Source organism: Saccostrea echinata, unplaced genomic scaffold (genome assembly GCF_033153115.1).
Source record: "Saccostrea echinata isolate AGI-Se365-2 ecotype Australia unplaced genomic scaffold, CSIRO_AGI_Sech_v1 ptg000058l, whole genome shotgun sequence".
Lineage (NCBI taxonomy): Eukaryota > Metazoa > Mollusca > Bivalvia > Ostreida > Ostreidae > Saccostrea > Saccostrea echinata.
In genome coordinates this window covers 6057664-6080642 of record NW_026889807.1, presented here as the reverse complement: position 1 = coordinate 6080642, position 22979 = coordinate 6057664, and the positions used below count along the sequence as shown (strand labels likewise).

Sequence of the window (22979 nt, the reverse complement as noted above, 5' to 3'; positions counted from 1 at the left end):
TTATTCAACCGAGATGGCAAACTATTAGATAAAATTAAAATAAAAGAAGAAGAAAGTGGTACTCAAAATAACGAGAATTCAAGCGACTTTATGGAAGGTTCCGATGAGGACAATGACGAAGACATCAACCAAAATCTTTGTCTTGAAGAGGAAGAAAGCAGAAATTCTCAGAGTACAGAGGATGAAAAAGAAGAAAATGTTCACGCTGAGGAAGATGACAGTGATACTTGTTCTGTTTTAGAAAGAATATTTGAAAGTTCTTCAGAATCATCTTCCGACATTCATTTCGTTGAAATTCACCTTCCATTAAGTATATTGAAAGTATGTTTTGAATTTAATCTTTCTATTTATACAGGAAACAATATATAGTATTTAATTGTGTTTTTATAACAATTGTATGTTTAACTTTCTAATTCTCGAATCATAATTTTAAAAAGATAATTTTTAGACTATAAATACTCATTTAAAGTTGTTTTTTTACACGTCACGTCTTATCATCAAAAGCTTTTCCAATTTTTTTTTTCAAATACTTCTTATCGTCCACCTAGCATTCAAAAACGTACATATTTTCATGAAAAAAAAAAAAAAAAAAAAAAAAATCGCCGTAGTAGATTTTTTTTTTTTTTTTTTTTTTTTTTTGCAAAAAAGTATTACAAGCATAAAATAAATCTAACTGGACAAATTCTGCAGATACAGAAAAAAAAACAGACAAAATTAAAAAAAAAAAAAAAAAAAAAAAGAAAAAAAAAAAAAAAAAAAGAAAAAAAGAAAAAAAATCAAAATCTATTTTAGATGACTGGTTTTGTTTTGTATTGTTTTGTTTTTTTTGTTAATTTCGGTTTCAAAAACCAAGGCGCATCCGAACACTGCACTTATTAGAATTTTAAAATATAAATTAAAATCGCCCATCGTAATTCACCAATGATGAAAGAACTCATATTTTTTCTTGTATTTTTTTTTCAAGGGAAACATTATGCTTGTCGATACTCCAGGCGTAGGGGATTGTGACAAGCTCAATGAAATTCTAGAGGAGTATCTGCCTTATGCTGTGGCTTTTGTATTTGTTGTAAATCCAGCTAGCGGAGGGGGGATGCAAAAAGACAGGGTAAGATACAATAACTTGTAAGTGGTAATGAAACTGACAAGATCTGAGGTATAATTTTTGTCACAAGCAGTATATTTTAAGAAATATGAAAATCATTTTACAATACTTATATAAAAAAATGTAGAAATTTTACTTGCCTTCTGTTTTTTATGAGGCACCTTCTCAATTCAACTAAAAACAATGACCACAGTAATTCTCAGAATCGGAAGCACTGTAACTTATCCAAATACAGTTTAATTCTCTCTTAAAAAGACACATTCAAAATTTTGACAACGAGAAAGTTTCACACTATTTTTCATGATAAATTATTTCACTTTTCTGGACTCACAACTTGTCAATTTTCGGGCATTTAAAACTTATGAAGGAATAAAATTACTTTAATGTCTTAAACCTTTCCTGAATTGAAGCAGAATGGTCAAAGATATTCTATATCTTCATAGAATGAAATCAAAAGTTGAGGTCTTTGATATAAATTTGTAGATGTTATTAAAAAATGCTAATTTTTAGCTAAAGTTGATGCCATTGTTTCCCCCTGGAATTTCAGAATAAATTTGCTATATTTCTTCCAGTATGATTACAGAATTCATAATACTTAATTTGATAAGTGATTTGGGACTAGCATAAATAATTTCAGTGTACAAAATAATTCTATGTGCAACCTGCATGAAAAAATAGGAATTCAAACTTAACAATGTGTCACAGGGTGAATTATAATTAATTAATTAATTAATATTACTAATTATCATTCATATCATACTCATACATTTGTCTAAGGCATTATATTATTATAGTAACTAGTGAATTCCGTTCTCACTACGGAATTTACTACGTTCATTCATTGCCTTATTCATTCATTCATTCATTTATACGGGTGAGTGGTCAGTGAGAGTACGGGTGTGTGAGTGGTCAAACTGGTTTTATTCTGTCCCCTGCGCATTCGCGCCAATACTAATTCTCAAGCACTCCAACCTAAGACTTTGGGGAGAGAAGACGCTCTCTCTCCCCAACACAACTTTATCTCACGATAATTGTGAACTTTGTCTAGGATTTACGGTAAGAAATAACTGGTAAATTATTTCTAAGGATTCAATTATTATTCAATATCTCTTTGATCATTTTATTCAAATCGAGTATTTTCTAAATTATCCAAATTTATAAAATTTAAATTATGATCCGCGTAAAAGTGTGAGTGAGGCGAGAGATATTTAATACCTGTTGTTATATTTCAGGTCACCCTTCCTTCTATATTATAAAATTCCACAATCGTAGAATATATATTATATATAAACATCGAACCCAGCAGTCGTGTTGTGTTGTATTTTACCACATATATAAGGCTGTGATAATGGCGCCCAACGTGATTAATATTTTCTACGCTGGAATTTTCATTTTTTCATAAAGTCTAAAGGGTGATTCGTATTTATATCATCGTTGGAGTTCTTCATTTGTTCATTTTAAAAATGTTCCTTTGATTGCTGTTATTTAATACTCAATTCAACTGTGTCTTCATCTGTTCATCTGTGATATTGAATTGGACCCGCTCGAGCAGAACTGAACACTGATCACCAATGATTCAATACTTCATTCATCGTGCGTGACTTTTACAGCTGTTACTATATATATACCGATAGGCCTGCACCGCTGGAATGCGTTTCCCATCTAGACATTTCGCGTGCCATCCAGGATTCATGTTCCAGGGACTGTGACTTTCTCTATATATTTATTTTATTGACTGTTAATTTTCAATTCATTTGTTTAATATCATATATTTCTGTCATTGTTTATATTCATGTATACACGTGTGTGAAGTGCGTGCGTGTAAGGGAGTGTAAAACTTAAATAACTTAATTCAGTTCAAATTTAGTACACAGTCAAGTGGCATTACAGTTAAATTAGTGACAAGTTAACATGTCAGCATGTGCTAACATTTTTTTGCACTCTATTAACATTCTCTTATTTTTCTGAGCAGAGGAAATTCGAGTGAACAGGTGCGTGTTAGATTGTGACGGTTTCAGTCATCATTTAGATCATTCATTTCATTCATCATTATTATGAAATTAACAGTGCTAATATTTGACTAAATTTAAATTGTACAGTGTAGTCATAATAGAGCTTAGACTAACACTCTTACTACTAGCTGATACACGATCTACATTACTTCGTTCTGTTATTTCAGATTACAGGATAAGGTGTAGCAGTTACAAAGAAATATTAATTACTATTTTCTTTATTACAGATTACAGGAAATCAGCAGATTTAAACCAAAATTTACTTTTGTATTTAGTTTATAATTTGTTGTTTTAAGAGTTTAATTTACTGTAATTAGCTTTGATATTTAATGAGTAATAGTAAATTACAGAAATACTTAGATAGACCAGTAGAAAAGAAGAAATTAGTTAGTCAGCCTGTATTAGTTAGTACAAGTTTGGGTAACTACCTGAAAAAACATCTAAATCTTTTAATTAAAACAATATCATTTATTCTTGCATTTTGAATGTAGACCTGGTGCTCGATTTTCGGATTTTTATCCTTGGTTAAATTACAATTTACGTGCTCTTTTGGACGACTACGGCCATTTGACGTTGTATGTTTGGCTTGGAACATGTGATATCACTAGTAAATCTGGTAAGTTTATTTCTTTAGTTTCCGATGACTCACAGTCTATTGTGGAGAATGTTGTTCACCATATAGATAGTTTTCATTCAATTGTCAAAGAGTTTAAGAGAGTCAAACTCATATTTGTGGAAATTCCTCCATATTCTATAGTAGAATGGAATAAAAGTAGAGGACATATTGATCCTGATAGTTTTCTTGATCAGGACAAAGTTTTGATCGAAATTATAGATTCCATAAATTTTAATATTAGGAATGTAAACAATAAATTATCTGTCTATAGTCCCAGACTTAAACTCGATATTTTGAAGTACAGAAAAGATAAAGGAAAATCTCAAAGAGTTTCATTTAATTTTCAATTGTATTTGGATGGAGTTCATCCCGGTCCAATGTTGGCCAGAGCGTGGTTAAAAGACTTATAGAGAACATTTTTGTACACTGTTCTTAAATGTCTTAATATATACAGTGTTATTGATACATTACTGTTCATCTGGGAACAGGTATCTGTTGGCAGGGACTGACCCAATCACAGAAATCATACCTGTTACTCAATACACTGTATCATAGATTTATTCATGTACATAGTATTACACTGTTGGGTTTGTATTGGTAGGGATTGACCCAATCATACTTTTATACCTAATAAGTTGTAAATTTACTATTACATGTGATACTGTCATTATTTTACAAAATGGCAGAGGCAGGTAAGAAAGAACAAAAGATACCATCAGACAAGGCAGGAATAGGTGAGGATACTGATGCAATCTCTATACAGCATCATATTTCTGAGGTACAGAAAGACCCCAACTACAGAGTGTTAACTAAAGAGGAATATGACGTTTTAGTAAATGCTAGTTTAAAGCAAAGCAACACTAGTACCCCTTTGGGTAAACCAAATATGTCACCAATGGCAAGACTCTTAAATAGTAAACCATTAAATTTTGACTTCCCCAAAACACCAGATGTCCCTTCTACCCCTACATGTACAATCAGTACCCAATACAACTTTCCAAAATTACCAACATTTAGTGGTGCTGATGATCCTAAACAAGGTGAGGTCAAATATGAAGTATGGAATTTTGAGGTCAAGTGTATTCAAAATTCAGGCCAATACCCTGAGCACATTTTGCTCCAGTCTGTAAGAAATTCATTAAAAGGGCTTGCCCGATCAATGTTAGTTTCTATTGGAGAAAATGCTTCTCTAAAAGATATTCTAACCAAACTTGATGGATTTTTTGGAAATGTTGCTTCAGGGGAAACTCTTATGCAATCTTTTTATAATGATATGCAAAAAGAGGGAGAATCACTTGTAGTGTATGCTTCTAGATTAGAGGATACTTTATCCAAAGCTATAAAATTTGGCCATATAGATGCCGTTGCAAAAGATGCTATGCTTAGAAGTAAATTTTGGACTGGTTTGTACAATGTACAATTAAAACAAAGTACTAGGCATTTATTTGATTCAATTAAAAACTTTGAACATCTTCTTAGGGAAATTAGAAAAGTACACCAGGAAGAATTATCAACTCCTGTGAGAAAGACACAGAAAGTATTCCAACATGCTGAGAGAGCAGAAACAACAGATTTACAAAAGGAACTTCAGAAATTGGCATCAACAATGCAAAGGTTAGAGAGCAAAATTGACAGTAACTCTCAAAGTTTTCAGCAATTAAGCAATAAAGTTAATCAGTTGGAAAAAATGTCAAACCAACAAAGTCCAAATTTTATTGGGTCAGGTAGAAGTAGAGCAAGAGGATTCGGTTTTCGTGGAAACTCTAGTAGAGGCTATGTTCGCGGACGAGGTCAATTTCGGGGTCAAGGTCATTTCAATGTAAATGAGAACAACCGAACTCGGTCAAACAATCAAGTGCCTCAAAAGAGTAACAATTCAACAAACTAGTAACCTCTTCTATTAAAGGGCAAATGGGGGAGGAATCTGTAAATAATAGCCCTGAACAAAATTTGTTGTCAAGAATGGTGGGTCATTCAAATGAAAATAGAATCATTATCAATGGTGTTGAGACAGAAGCTTTAATAGATACAGGTTCTATGGTTACTTGCATGTCAGAAGAGTTTTACCATTCATTGATTCATAAACCTGAACTTCACAGTATTGCAGAGTTTGAGTTGAAAGTATATAGTGCTGAGGGTAGTAATTTGCCATATTCAGGTTATGTGGAAGTAGATTTTCAAGTACCTTTTCTGTCAAAAGAATCATTCTATGTACCAGTCTTAGTTATGAAAGGAACAGAATACAGTAGTAAAGTCCCAATAATTGTTGGTACTAATATTATAAGACTGTGTAAAGAATATTCTAAGTGCATAGAAACCACTATTCCAGATGAATGGGAATTAGCTTTTACAAATTTAAGCATTGCTAGTGATATGCCTGTCAAAAGCACAAATAAGTATCCCATTACAGTAGCACCATACGAGGTGAAAACAATTTCTGGTTTAGTTAAGACCATGGACAAGGTGAGTACTGCTATTACAGAGCAAATTAATACAAATCAAAATGGTAGTCTTTTGATATGTCCAAGGGTTGTTACAATGAAAAGTGGCAAAACTTGTAGAGTACCTGTTCGTGTCTGCAATATGTCAGCACAACCAATTAAAATAGCACCAAAATCTGTCATTTGTAATGTAAGTGCTGCAAAGGTGGTTGATACTTTAGATTCACCATTGTTAGATTCTAAGGACCATAATTCATTTAATCTTGTGGATGCAGGTATAAAGGTTAATCATAATAACTTAACCCCAGATCAATCAGAAGAGTGTCATAATTTTCTTAACAAGTGGAAACACATCTTTTCTACATCTTTCAAGGACATAGGGAGAACTGATCTAGTTGAACATGAGATTAAGTTAACAGATAATATTCCTTTTAAAGAACCATACAGAAGGATTCCACCAGCAATGTTTGAGGAGGTAAGGCATCATCTCAAAGAAATGTTAGATGCTGATGCTATTAGAAAATCTAAGAGTCCTTATTGTTCAAACGTAGTACTAGCCAGAAAATCAGATGGTTCACTTAGATTTTGTATTGATCTCAGGAAGTTAAACAACAAAACTATAAGAGATGCATATAATCTTCCTAGAGTGGATGAAACAATTGACACTTTAATTGGCAGTAAGTATTTTTCTAAGTTAGACTTAAGATCTGGTTATTGGCAGGTGGAAATCAAAGAGGAAGACAAACATAAGACTGCATTTTCGCTTGGTCCACTTGGTTTTTATGAATGCAACCGTATGGCATTTGGCTTGACTAATGCGCCCGCTACATTTCAGCGGCTAATGGAAACTTGCATGGGTGAGATGAATCTTAAGGAATGTTTGATATTTCTAGATGATATACTTGTATTTTCATCTACTTTTGAAGAACATTTAGAGAGATTGCAGGGTGTTTTCAAGCGATTAGAAAAACATAATTTGAAATTAAAACCCTCGAAATGTGAATTCTTTATGTCAGAGGTCAAATATTTAGGACATATTGTGTCTGAGAAAGGTATTCAAACAGACCCTGATAAAATATCAGCTTTGAAAACATGGCCTGTCCCTAAAAATATCAAATCATTACGTTCTTTCTTAGGATTCACTGGTTATTATAGGCGTTTTGTTAAAGACTATGCCAAAATTGTAAAACCCCTAAATGATTTATTAGTGGGTCACCCTACAAACAAAAGAGCAAGCAAGTCAAAGAAAAAGAAAGTACCTTGGATTTGGGGTAAAACAGAACAAACTGCTTTTGATTCCCTAATAGAAAACCTCACGTCACCCCCTATTTTAGCCTATGCAGACTTTTCCCAACCTTTTATTGTAAATATTGATGCTAGTAGGGAAGGTCTTGGCGCTGTTTTATACCAGAATCAAGGAGGGTTAGACAGGGTTATAGCTTACGCAAGTAGGGGATTGCGCCCCAGTGAATGCAATTACCCCGCCCACAAATTAGAATTTTTATGCTTGAAATGGGCACTATGTGATAAATTTCATGATTACTTATATGGGAATACATTTACGGTCTATACTGACAATAACCCTTTAACATATGTAACAACTACAGCTAAGTTGGATGCAACATCGCACCGCTGGTTAGCGTCTCTTTCTAATTACAATTTCAAATTAGTTTACAAAACTGGCAAATCTAATAGAGATGCTGATGGGTTATCACGGAGACCAACAGAGGTAGAAGTTTTTCCTGACGTTATAAAAGCTTTAACATCTGCAGTTTTAATTGAAAAGGAAGAACTACCTTTAGCCGAATGTATAGTTTTATCACAGAATGCTCAGTTAAAACATGTAGAAATAGAGAGTCAGAATACAGATTTTAGTACCAGTAATATCAATTGGAGAGAGGAACAAGATAAAGATACAGCCATTAATAGAGTAGTTGAGTTAATACACACTGGATTGAAACCTACAGGTAAGGACTTACAAAACGAAAGTCAAGATGTTAAGGAGTATCTTAGAGAGTGGAAGAACTTAGAAATTTGTAAAGGTATACTTTATAGAAACACCATTCAAGATGGGGTAAGTATTAAACAATTAGTCTTACCGGCACAGTATAGAGATGTAGCTTTTAAAGGAATTCATGACAATGCAGGACACCAAGGTAGGGATAAAACTCTATGGTTAGCTAAACAAAGATTCTTTTGGAATGGAATGGATAATGATATTAAATCCAGAGTAGAAACTTGTGGAAGGTGTGTAAGAAGAAAAGTAGGTGATACACCAAGGGCTGATCTTGTTAATATTCAAAGTACTAAACCCTTAGAAATTTTATGTATAGATTTTTTATCTCTTGAAAGATCAAAGGGTGGATTTGAAAATATACTGGTGATCACAGATCATTTCACTAGATACGCAATGGCTGTGCCAACGAAGAACCAACTTGCTAGAACAACTGCAAAAGTATTATTTGAAAATTTTATATGTCATTATAGTTTTCCTGAAAGATTACATTCAGACCAGGGAAGAAATTTTGAAAGTAAAGTTATTAAAGCACTTTGTAAATTAGCAGGTGTGAGAAAATCACGTACAACACCATATCACCCCATGGGTAATGGTCTAGTTGAACGTTTTAACCAAACTTTACTTAAAATGTTGGGAACTTTAGAAAATTACAAGAAAGATGATTGGAAATCTTATATTTTACCGTTGGTTCATGCTTATAATGCAACCAAACAAGATACAACTGGTTTTTCTCCACATTATTTAATGTTTGGTTGGCATCCAAAGTTCGCCATTGATGCATTTTTAAATTTAGATCCTTCAGAAATGTCTGATAAGCCAGTTAGTCATCAAACTTATGTTGACAAATTGAAGAAAAGATTAAACTTTGCTTATAATGTCGCAAGATCTAATGTCGAAAAAAATACTACAAGACACAAAGAGAACTATGATAATAGAGTCCGATTCTCAAAGTTAGAGATCGGAGACAGGGTTCTAGTTCGTCTTTTAGTAAAGACTGGAAAAAGTAAACTATCTGATAAATGGGAAAAAGATCCATATGTTGTGTTAGATATTCCCAATAGTGACATTCCTGTTTATAAAGTACAGAAGTCATCTGGCAAAGGACCAGTAAGATTACTTCACAGAAACTTACTGTTACCTTTTATGTTCTTGTCAGATGATGACTGTCTTACAAATGATAAGACCGAGAAAAGTAAGAAAACTGTTAAACAAAAACATAGTGTGTTTACAGAAAGTGGAACAGATTCTGAATCAAGTGATTCTGAATCAGAGGTGTTACTGGTGACAAAACCAGCGAATACAAATAAGTGTAAAAATGTTCATAACACTTCACGTGTTAACCAGAATACTCATCTCAATAGTTCAAATGAACAAATGAGATCAGATGGTTTGACATTTAACACATTTAATATTTCAGATTTTAGTAGACCTATGTCAAGGTTAGAAAATTCTTCTTCCGTTGACCCTGCATATCAAATACAGGACAGTGGTTCTTCTTTTAACACAATATCGAGTACAAATTTGTCCGAAATGCGTGATAATTTGTCGCGAGGTAGTGAATCGAGCCCGTCTACTATTCAACCAAGTATAAGACGTTCCACAAGAGTTAAAAATCCTCCTGATAGATATGGAAATTGGGTTGTAGGGGAGCATGATGCTCAAGTATGGTATGTGTAGGAGGAGAATGTCACAGGATTATTACAGGGATTAGATTTCAGACAGTATATTCCAGATAGTTAGTTGTATATAGTTTTATGACGTAGATATCTAAAGTTGATAGTTTCAGGACGTATGTGATAGTTGATAGTTTTATGACTTACATGATCGCTAGTTGATCATATTACCTAGATTTTAGGATACTTTATTAATCATGGATTGCTTTTCAGCGTAGCCATTCGTGATTCCAGTTTTATGACAATAATACATTGATATGAATTGATTGAATGATTTTGTATTTCAGCTTGTGCTAATACAAAATGTTTTCTGTTATAGAGCAGAAGATGTTGCAAAACATTAATTATCAATTATATGTGTGTTGATATTTTTAATATTTAATACTTTTATTTCAGTTGATATATATTTTTTACAATGTAATTTGATGAAATGTGAGGACACATTTTTCTCAAAGAGGAGGAGAATGTCACAGGGTGAATTATAATTAATTAATTAATTAATATTACTAATTATCATTCATATCATACTCATACATTTGTCTAAGGCATTATATTATTATAGTAACTAGTGAATTCCGTTCTCACTACGGAATTTACTACGTTCATTCATTGCCTTATTCATTCATTCATTCATTTATACGGGTGAGTGGTCAGTGAGAGTACGGGTGTGTGAGTGGTCAAACTGGTTTTATTCTGTCCCCTGCGCATTCGCGCCAATACTAATTCTCAAGCACTCCAACCTAAGACTTTGGGGAGAGAAGACGCTCTCTCTCCCCAACACAACTTTATCTCACGATAATTGTGAACTTTGTCTAGGATTTACGGTAAGAAATAACTGGTAAATTATTTCTAAGGATTCAATTATTATTCAATATCTCTTTGATCATTTTATTCAAATCGAGTATTTTCTAAATTATCCAAATTTATAAAATTTAAATTATGATCCGCGTAAAAGTGTGAGTGAGGCGAGAGATATTTAATACCTGTTGTTATATTTCAGGTCACCCTTCCTTCTATATTATAAAATTCCACAATCGTAGAATATATATTATATATAAACATCGAACCCAGCAGTCGTGTTGTGTTGTATTTTACCACATATATAAGGCTGTGATAAATGTTAAAAATACTCTGTAGGAAAAAATGGTCAGTTTCATCTAAAAATCTTCCACCACAAAATATAGTCTCTCACTTAATGCTTTTTGTATGGAGTTTAATGGTGAGTTTTTAGCTGAATATAGTTAAATGTTTATCGTAGAAACTAAATTTATTATAAAAAATAAATATGATTCAGCATTTTAAAGATATAGTACAAGCCAAAAATCTGCTCAAAAGTATGGAGATCTTTACAAAATGCATATGGTTTGACGTTACTAACTGTCTAATTATCATTTACTTGAAATTACTATTTTATAATAGTTTACATTTTAACTTTTTTACTCTTACTATCTAAATGTTATCTTAACTGTAAAACACAAATGTCATATACGTAACTAAAGCCAAAGCCTTGTCCCCTATCCCTTTTATGACTCTCCATTAAAAACTTGAAAGATTTTTAACAGCCCTTTCCACTACTCATATAAAGAGTTATATTATATCCACAGTCTAATAGATTTCAGCAACATTCAAGATACAAATTGGTCCTTTTGGTCGCGGAATTATAGTAGTTAGGCGCTCGCTTCGTGATCCAGAATCCCGAGGATACAATTTTGGTCCCGGTGCCGCGTCAATACCAAACTGTTAACTTTCAAATATGACTAGATATTACATTAAAACTCTCGTCTTACGGTAGAAAGGTATTTTCTAGTATTGTTATCAAACAATTAAATTCATTTTTAATATACACGTTACCAAAATTTCATTCTATTTTGACAGATAATTCATGAGTTATTGAAATTTATATGACGTTAGCTCCCCCCTCGCCCCCACCCCAAATAAAAATAACAATTCTAAATTCTCATTATCTCTATTGCGCGTCTATCACAACCTTGATTCTCCTCTACATGAAGTTCATAAGTGCATTTATCTTCCTCAAAGGGATATTTATTCAACCCTTCAGACAGGACAGCCCCTAGTTGATCGAAGTTAACTGGGCTATACCGACGCCTACAAATCAGGCATCTAGCTAGTCCCGCAGATTTTCGCAAACTGGTTTGGTAAATGTGAATATTTACAAGAAGGTTTTGACAATCTCTGACAACATTTTCCTGAGGGGTGAACATGCTGAAAAATTAGGCTTCCGACGCAAACGTGCGCGAGTGAGAGTATCATCGACGTAAAGTTGACGTGCTCATGGACTAAAATAGAGCAATGCGTGTTTTTTAGGTCACCTGAGTCACTCAGGTGACCTATTGCTATCCGTTTATGTCCGTCATCGTGCGTCGTCCGTCGTGCGTAAACATTTAAACATTTTCAACTTCTTCTCTGAAACTGCTCAACCAATTTCAACCAATTTTGGCCTATAGCATCTATGGGTGAAGGGGGACAAAAATTGTGAATTCCATGGTCCCTGCCCCCCTGGAGCCTGAGGGGTGGGGTTAAAACCACCAAAATTAATACAATCTTTAAAAATATTCTTCTTTACTCCTGGAAATCAAGCAGTCAAACTGTTGACATGATTGTAATAAGCATTGTGCCCTCTACCAAAATTGTGAAATTCATGGTCCCAGGGTCAAGGGTTCTGGTGCTAGGGCGGGGCTATATAGATCATATAGTGAAAGTGATATATTTCTTTGAAAATCTTATTCTCTACTCCTGGGTATCATTTAAACAAATTAAATACATAGTTATGATAAGCAAGAGTGACTCTACCAAAATTGTGAAATTCATGGCCCCAGGGTCAGGGGTTCTGGTGCTGGGGCGGGGCTATATAGATCATATAGTGAAAGTGCATTATTTCTTTGAAAATCTTATTCTCTACTCCTGGGTATCATTTAAACAAATTAAATACATAGTTATGATAAGCAAGAGTGACTCTACCAAAATTGTGAAATTCATGGCCCCAGGGTCAGGGGTTCTGGTTCTAGGGCGGGGCTATATAGATCATATAGTGAAAGTGCATTATTTCTTTGAAAATCTTCTTATCTACTCCTGGGTATTATTGAAACAAATTGAATACATAGTTATGATAACCAAGAGTGACTCTACCAAAATTGTGAAATTCATGGCCCCAGGGTCAGGGGTTCTGGTTCTAGGGCGGGGCTATATAGATCATATCTGAAAGTGATTTATTTCTTTGAAAATCTTATTCTCTACTCCTGGGTATCATTTAAACAAATTAAATACATAGTTATGATAAGCAAGAGTGACTCTACCAAAATAGTGAAATTTATAGCCCCAGGGTCAGGGGTTCTGGTGCTGGGGCGGGGCTATATAGATCATATAGTGAAAGTGCATTATTTCTTTGAAAATCTTCTTATCTACTCCAGGGTATTATTGAAACAAATTAAATACATAGTTATGATAAGCAAGGATGCCTCTTCCAAAATTGTGAATTTCATGGACCCTTGATCAGGGGTTCAGGTGTTAGGGTGGGGCTCTATTTATTATATAGTGAAAATGCATTAATGCTTTAAAAATCTTTTTCTCTGCTCCTGGGTATTATATAAACAAATTTAGTACATTGTTATGATAAGCAAGGATGCCTCCTCCAAAATTGTGAAATTCATGGCCCCAGGGACAGGGGTTCTGGTGCTAGGGCGGGGCCATATACATGTATATCCTATAGTGAAGGTGAATTATTTCTTTAAAAATCGTCTTCTCTACCCCTGGGTATTATTAAGACAAACTATTAGTACATTGTTATGATACGCAAGGATGCCTCTTCCAAAATTGTGAATTTCATGGCCCCAGGGTCAAGGGTTCTGGTGAAAAAAAAGGGGGGGGGCTCTATTGATTATATACACATGTAGTGAAAAAGCAAAATTTCTCTGAAAATATTCTTTTCTGCTTCTGGTTAAAAAAGCAAAGAAGCTAAGTGTATAGTTATGATGAGCAAGAGTGCTTCTTCCAGAGTAGTGAATTGCATGACCCCTGGGTCAGATGTGCTAGTGTAAGGGCTCTTGATAATATAGTGAAAATGCATTAATTCTATTAAATAATCCTGTCTGCTCCTTAGTGTTAAGCAGATAAATAAAGTGATTACTTATGATGAGCAAACTTCTGGTCCCAGGGTGAGAGGCTCTGGTGTTTCTTGATGGGGAGGGGGGGGGGACTCTATTGATAATATAGTGAATCTGTAGTAAAAATGCATTATTTCTTTAAAAATATTCTCTGCACCTGGGCATATCAGAGCTTAAAAGATTAAAAGTTTTAATAAGGAAGGTATTTTTACCAGATTTTTGAACATCTGGACCATTTGGTCAAGTGTTCTGGTCCTGGCTAGGGCTCTATTAATTTGTAATCTACTGAGAGGAGTTATTCCCCATTGCCATATACTTTTGATAATTAATCACTGTAAATAATGTACTTGAAAGGTTAATAGAATAATGGAATTATGCAAGAATTTTTATTGTATAATACAAAAAGTACTTTCATAGTTTTAATGATCAGGTGGACTTGTAAGTAATAGATAAATGAAAATGAGACAAAAATAACTTGTCTTATTAAATGTTCATCAAAGACCAAGAAAGGTCAATGTAAGAGATTTCAACAAGGAATTAAGATAGTACAGAAGCACTGATAGTTTGTTAGTTTCCTGTGTGGTGATAGTATTAAATGGGGAACAGATTAGAGCCTAATTTATGAACTGTTAATGAATGCTAGACTAATTACTTTTTTTATCCTGATCACTCTATTTTTCTTGCTTTTTGGGCAAAAAAGCTTCACCTTTCAGTTCAATTTATGCTCTATGGATTCTCTAAATTGTTCTATTATACTTAGGTGACAGTTTAGGCCCTTGGGCCTCTTGATTTAGTTTTAGAGTCAATGTAATGCTTATTATTGCCTACTGTATTAGAATAGGTTTCAGTGATGATTACACAGTTGGCAGGATGAAAAATCCAATCTTCACATGACGTTTCTACGCGCCAACGTCACCGTCACGATTAGTTGGATACCATTCTTGTTCCTCTCTGACAACGTATAAAATATTTTATATGTGGTGGAAAAATTAATAACAAACTGCACAGCAACTTGTTGTTTCCTTTTGTTCACTTACAGTACCGACCAGACACAATCTAACAGAAAGCAAACCCAATGCGCACCCCGGGTTCGCTTCCTGGGTTCACTTCAGGTTCCCGGAGCGCACCCCGAGCGAACCCGCAGCGGACCCAGCGCTGTCAATCAGGATTAGCGATAAGAGGTGTTAACCAATCAGCGCGTCGACTAATAAGCATGCAAGTTTGTCATTCGATGTAAACAGAAACATTGTACAAGCGAAGCGTGTTAATGTACAATGTGAAACTATTATAAATATTATTTAAAAAAAAAAATCATATTTATATTTCAAATATCCAGGTAGTAAGTTATATTGACATAATTATTCATTTTCTTTATTTTTATTTTAAAATCCATTAATATACATTTCGTAAAATCAGACAATAAGTACTTTAATGTATAAAAGAAAAAAAAGACAATAATGGTTATTACAATTGTTACTTAAAAAAAGAAAAGAAAAATGGCCTTTGACAAATTATAGCACTTCATCATCTCAAGATACTGCACAAGAACTTGTACGTCTACGTGATTTCATTCAACTATTTTATTTTATTATTCCAATTTACATTTTCGTTTAAATTCAGATCAACCTCCAAATTATTGATCTTCTTAATTTAAAAAAAAATAAATGTACAGTTTAAATGCCCATGTATGTCCAATCGTAAATTAGAAAGAAAAGAATCTCATTTTTTTTTAACTACTACAGTATTATTTTGATTAATCTTTAAAAAATAATGTAAACCTTCATTTAAATGCAGATATATAGGGAAAGATTATCTTGTCAATTCTAGTTGTCATACATGTAGACCTAATATTTGAATTTTGTACCTACATGTACTTGAAAGTCAGTCCAAAAACCACAACAAAAATCCCTATCACTTTCTTTCACGTCGATGTACAGGTGCGCATGTACACGAACCTCTTACGTATGCTACATGTAGTTTTCGAAATACTGAAAAAAAAACCAGACGCGCACATTGTACCTTGTAAATTGAAATTGAACTTACAAAAATACTTTAATACGTTCCCCTACATAGGTACATGTATTTGAAACTTATTTAATTCTAACACTTAATGATAGTTTCAAAATGAAACCAGGGTCATCGCGTGTCGGTAATCATCCACCTGTTTAGGAGATATTGCGGTTGCAAAGGGCAATTGCGATATTTTTTTTTTAACTGACACTTGCGAGCTTGATGTTTACTGTCTCCATGGTCAGGATATACCTGAGAATATACTCCACCTACATTCGAACCTTCCATAAACCCTTTCAACTCCTAAAATTTCCTCATCGGGGCACGTGATCAATGAGAAATCCAATCAATTTTTTTGGATTTTGAATTTGGAAACGTCAGTAGATAGTTCTTTGGTACATTACATAAGGAGTACATATTCAAGTAATTTGGTGCCACCTGAATGCTGTAAGAAACGTGAACAACAACATGGAGCAGAGTTCGAAGAGATCAATTTCAGATACAGTAAAATAGTTTTACTACAGAGAGAGAGGAGCACTGTATATTAATTGAAATTAAAATTGCTACAGCAGGCCCATAGAAAACAATTCGAGTATGAGGGGCGGGATAAAAAAATCATCGGGCGTTATTAAACTTCATCTAGTTAATCATGCGAGTGTACAGTAATTGATTTTTTGTTTTGTTTGTTTTCTTTCTTGCTTTTATGTATTTTATTTCATTTTTAAACATTTAGATTTTTTTGTTAACATGTCGCTACGGTATGTATGTACTTGGGTGGTGGTGGTGGTGTGTGTTGGGGGGGGGGGGGGTTGTCATGAACCAGTAAGGAACATAAACTCTTAAAATGATCATTTTTTTGAAAATAACTTAAAAAAAAATTAAATAAATATATTCTTATCAGGAGAACAATTATTAGGTTTTTAAAAAAGAAATTCCGTTAAATTTTCCTCACAAAAAATGATTTTTATCATGGAATTAAATTATAAATGATTTGTAAAACGAGGTAACACTGTGTGAGAATTTTTAGTGATTATCACGACCTACATGTACATGTAATGGACTAGCTTAAATGTTGATTGCTAAAAATGAAACGTTTACGTATACAGTATGTCTCTTTTATTTCATAGATAAGATCATAATTCAGTTGTTTGTCTTTCAAACATTTAAATAACGATTTAGTAACTGCAACTACAATAGGAAGTTCCAACTGATTTTAAAACTACTCACGCATGAAATATGTTAACAAATGAATTTGAAAGCTTTTTGTTAAGATATTCTTATTAATTTCACTCCATCATATACATCGAAAATAAATTTAACACCTTTTCTTCTTCTCCTTTTTTGCGATATACCTGTTAATTAAGAAAAATAAAAGTGATATTTCTACGTCGAATGTATGGTGAAATTTTGGAAAATTTATCAACGTTCTGCACATTGTCACTTACATGTACATGTTTCGATCGCCACAAAAACAAAAATGATCGATTCACTGCTGTATTTGGAATATACAATGGGCGGGGCTTATTGGCGGTGAACTTTTAAGCGGGGTCCGCTTCACGCATGAGAAAGCGAACGTCGGGTTCGCTCTAGCGGACCCAGAGCTGACACCAAGCGAACGCAGAGCAAACCCGAAGCGCACCCAAGGCAAACCCAGAGCGCTCCCAAAATTTCTGAAAGGGGACCCGTAGCGGACCCAGAGCGAACCCAGAGAGCGAACCCGGTGTTCGCTTTGGATTCGCTCTGGTGTTAGGTTGTGTCTGGTCGGTACTGTAGGCAATTCAATGACTAGACCCAATGGAACTTCCGTCAGCCGTACCATGATAACAAGAAATTCATTTTGACTGTAAATATATAAAAAAAAAAAAAAACGATGTGTATACTTCCAGTGCATCAAGTAGTAATACTAAATCTTAAACAAACCTGACATCATCAATATGCATGTGTTCTTGGCTTTAACACTTTTCCTACGCGACGTCAAACATTTCACGGTTGATCAATTTTAAACATGCAATTTAGTACAAAGTACCGGTAAACAAAATACATCTCTGACCAATTTTCATAATTTTTCGGCCACTCAGTTAAAAGTATTTCGCATATTATGATACCATGCGTTTCTTTTTCTTCTCAGTGAAATATATGGAGATAACGAACAGTATTCAAGCTCCAAAGTGCCAGACAGTTCTATAAAATATGTCGTCTTGTAGCATATTAATGATACCTAGTCTTTCCATTCCTTTGATTTTAGAATTTTTGAAAAAAGAGCATTATTTTTCGAGTGAAAATAACGTGGAATATATTAATTTTCTTCATCTCAACAGAAAGATGTACTTTAACTAGAAGTACATAATACAAAATAATCTACACAATCTGATAATCTTTTAATTCATCATGAGTATTTAGCTTTCCTGCATTTATCGTTAAGGTATTTCATTTGTCAGATGATTGGAAAAGTTTGGTCAGAACCTTAACCTCCAATTTATTTGTTACAATTCATTTTTATAACATATTTGAATTAAACAATGCAAATTACACAGTATTCAATTTCAAAACTGCACACACAATCATTAAGAAAAAAAGATCTATAGGAGACTATTTCTTGAGGTGGAAGGATATTCATGAAAAAATTCTTCAAATTGACATATTTATTGAATTTAATATCTTGGAACTTTAATCCTACATAATTTACTTAGAAAATTGTTTCGTTATTCAACAGACTTTTTCAGGAATTGAAGAAACGTTAAAAAAGTCAAGAGAAAACTTTATTTTTTGCTTGAAAATCGCATAGTTTTACCAATATCTAAAAAATTACATCATTAGCCCCAATTTTTTCTCATATAATTTTAAACAACATGATGTTTTCAACCGATTAGCACTAAAATCATAGAAAGCTTGATACAATAAAAAAGAAATATTGCCCAATTAGATTTTTAATAACCCTAATATGATATTGTTTGAGTGCAAAAAAGGTCATATAATTATTTACGCGCATAAATTTTCAGGAATTTTTCAATAATAAATATTATTCCAACTATTTGAAATAAAATAAGATTATATCAATTGCCATGATTGCATCTTGTAAAATATAATTTTTTGTTAAAGTAATTAACTTAAATGTTACAATCTAAGTGAAAAAATGGTCAAGTTAATTGTACTATCGCTCAGAAAGATGCACACTGACCCAAAGTTTACTTTACGATTTTGAGTCATGCTTGTGCTATAGAAATAGATATCTAAAACATACTTCTCAAAAAATTCCTTGAACTAACTTATGTGTCGGAAGTGAAATACTATAGAAATAGAAAAGTTTTTATCTAGATGCCATAACCACCTTTAGCCAAGTTCATAAGGTGATAGTTACTTTGTCCTTTAATGAGGAGTTTTAATGCAAATTTTAGTTTTGGTAAAAGCTGGTTATGACATGAGTAGATGATGTTTTCTACCATACCAACCTTTTTCCCTATCACTCTTATGCTAATTTGGACCGAAAGTACTCTATCGCGTGACCCTGTTTTCATGAAAAAAAATACTATAGTATCGTTAACCAACAGGTTCTCAAATATCAAATTGGATTATTAACTTTATGCTTCATGCCGTTTTCAGGAAATAGTTTTTACTTGAAAATTTAAGATCATTGTAATCTGAAAAGCAGACATAGAGGATGTTCCTTTGTGATTTTAATTTTTCTTATAGTTTATTTTCCACATTTGATTAACACCGCTTCTTAAACGCGTTGCTGCACAGTTCTCTTGAAGTTAATCCTTCACTGCAGTAAATATGTTTCTGTAGAGTAAGAAAGAGGCTTGTTAGAATATTAAAGGGAACCCACTATTTATCTTTGTTTGTAAAGATTTTTTTTTCTTTAGTTTAGGAATCCGGTATAGGTATGGTAGTTCAAAATCAATTTCATTGATGGGAAAATTAAAAATATTAAAAACTGAAATAAGATTTTGAGGAAATTCCTCCTTAGAAGGAAAACTATGTGTATAAGTTGTATTACCATTTGAACACGTTCCTCAAAAATACAATAAAAATAATGAGCTTCACAAACAAAGACAATATTGTTTCCCGCTTTGTCAGCTTGGACCTGTACATATTGATTGTGTAATCTTTCCTGTGATACCATTGCAAGACTTCACAGATCACTCCAATTTCATTTTATGTTAATAAGCATTGGTATCTAAGGAGAGATCAAAGGAAATTCGATTTCCATACAAATAATTTTTGTACATTTACAGAATGCAAATAGTTATCTTTTACAATACTGCTTTTTAGACTAGGCATACGATTTTCTATAATACACAACTTAATTTCTCAGCTTATGAAATCACAGGTAAAAAAGGACCATATGAACATGATTTATCATGATAGGAAGACATTATTTAAATGTAAAGAATATTGTTAAAATGTGAGATATTGTTTCCCATATAAAACTATGCTTAAAAAAATATATTCACAATATTTCCTGATCCGTCAAAAATGACATTAGACTACTCGGTGAGATGTGAATCGATGAAATGGAGGACAATTATTACGTTTCTTTTATCCCACACTTTATTCCTCCAAGAAGACGGTATCAGCTATGTTTAATCCTCCATGCAAGTAACTAAAACCTATAACAAAATTTTGTCGTATTCCTTGACTACCTTAAGCATGGAAGCCTTTATAATATACGTCTGATAAATGAAAAAAAATAAGCATAACAAAACATTTATTGATTGGATTCTCGAACAGCATGCATTTTCCCGAAAATTCGAAATAAATAGTTTGTTGGGTCCAACAAAACGCATGTTGTCCTCGAAACTAGTCAATAAATGTACAATTATGATCTTTTTAAACAAATATTCATTACAGATATTAAAAGTCATGAAGAGTATAAAGGCGAAAGCGGATACGATGATATGCTTTGATCCTGCTGATGTTATTTTCCTAGTTAATAAATGGGATGCAATGTTTGACAAAAAAAAGGAGGACTACTGAAAAACAGTGGCATGATGTTGTTGATAAGATAAAGAACTCTTGGCCAAAAGTGAATATTGACAACATTATACAGATGTCTGTCAGACTGGTACATTTTTTTTTCTTTTTCTTACAATAAATCTGCTTCACTACACTTTAATGAAATATATTGAGAAATGCCAGAAATTATTGCGACGTGATATTTAGACAAATTTGCATTTTTGGTTTTTGTATCCAACAGGTGACCGAGGAAGATCAGAAGTATAGTAATAATTTTTCATGTTTTGAAAAACTCCTGCATTTCCTCGTTGATAAAAACATCAACAAAAGAATAGAAAATAATCACAGGTATTCAAATATTTTTTTTCGTCGTGTAGTATCATGCAAACATACATAAACACGCTTGGTTGATTTCTTAAAATACATTCTTTGCTTATTTTTACAATTTCATATTGCTTGTTAAATTTGCTATCTTGGCGCTTTTACTCTACAAAGATGTGTCAAAAATCCTGTCAACATTTTTTTTAATTTTAGATTTCTGGCAGAAATTTTATCTAAATTAGAGATGTTTATAAACTCAAGAATTTCTGCGGCAAGCAAATCTTTGCCCGATTTAAAAACTGATTCAGAGCAGTGTCTTAGAAGATTGGAAGACCTTGAGAGAAAGAGCAGAACTGTAAGTTACTGAAAAGCAGATCTAGATGGATTGTTTTATACATGTTTTTTTTTTTTAATATTCTGTCGATATCATTCATACAAACTGGGGGATAATTTAATATAAGATATATAAATAGATAGATAGATTAATTAATTAAATTCACTTCAATTGTAGACTTTAGATACCTGCTCTAACATTTTGGATAATGCAATAAAAGAACACGGAGAAAAATTAATGACATTTATAAAATCAACGGACTTTCAAAATGAAGTTCTTTGCCAAGATTCGACATTAGAAAGTACCTCTCAACTTAGGATTGGTGCTTGGATATCCAAAAGAATTGAAATGGCTATTTCAGGCTGGATTGAACAGAATGATGATATATTTATCACTGATTTAGACAGAAATATAAAATGCAAATTTCAGGAAATTCTTAGAGAATTGGAGGAAATTTTAGAGAAATTTGGAGGGGCGTCAAGGAATTTTGACATTAGTGAAATGCTTAAAACATTATTTTCGGACGCTCTAAAAAGTGGAATTTATGGATTTGGCTTCGGGTTTTTATCATTTTCTATTTTGGCTCCTCTTTGTAGTATTCCAGTATGCACTGCTGGTGCGGCAGTTGCCATGGTGCTTTCCTATAAGTACGCAAAAGGTGTTTTTGAAACGCTAAAATTGTCAAAAAGAGAAGTCATTGAACAGTCATTTTTAACAAGGAGAGATGCAATCACTAAGGATACGGTTAAAAAAATTTTAGACCAAAAATACGGTGATCAATACCGTCAAATATCTAAAGAGTTATTTAGCAGGATCATCCCACAGGAAATAAAAAATGGAAGATGTTTACTTAAAAATCTAGAAAATGAATATGAGAGCCTTGTATGTAAAAAAAGTGCTTTGGATAAACTGTCTTATGAGTTTGTAAAAATACGAACCAGCCTGCAAAGCTGTCATTTCCTTGATTCTCATGTGTGATATCAAACTGGTTATTACAGCAATGCCTTTGAAGACTTAAAAAAAATGAATGGAAGTTTTTTTTTTTTTTTTTTTTTTTTTTTTTTTTTTTTTTTTTTTACATATTTCTTATAGTGGAGACGGATGGACTCTGTGATTGTGTAATAGCTTTTGTATTTTTTGAAGATCATTTCTGGTGTACATATGAGACAGTTAACAGACCATTTGAAATAAGCATGCTCTGATTTTTTTTTTATTATTAGTGTTGTGATTTGTCTGTTTTTTGATTAGTATTTACATTTTGTTAAAGTGTGTATTATTGTATGGAATTTTTATGATCTACCTGAAGAAGGTCCTCAAATGGCAAATCAACCTAACTGTAAGAAACTACAATTGAATGAGAACTCTTCACAGAGAGT

The 22979-nt window shown here is 32.9% G+C and overlaps 1 long non-coding RNA gene across 1 annotated transcript; it reads left to right on the top strand.

The window, feature by feature from the left end:
* Window positions 1-981: 981 nt before the first annotated feature.
* Window positions 982-21601, top strand: LOC133174415 (uncharacterized). Its single transcript, XR_009719136.1, has 4 exons — window positions 982-1105; window positions 20844-21057; window positions 21190-21296; window positions 21483-21601. It is a non-coding gene; the product is annotated as an uncharacterized LOC133174415 (long non-coding RNA).
* Window positions 21602-22979: the final 1378 nt, after the last annotated feature.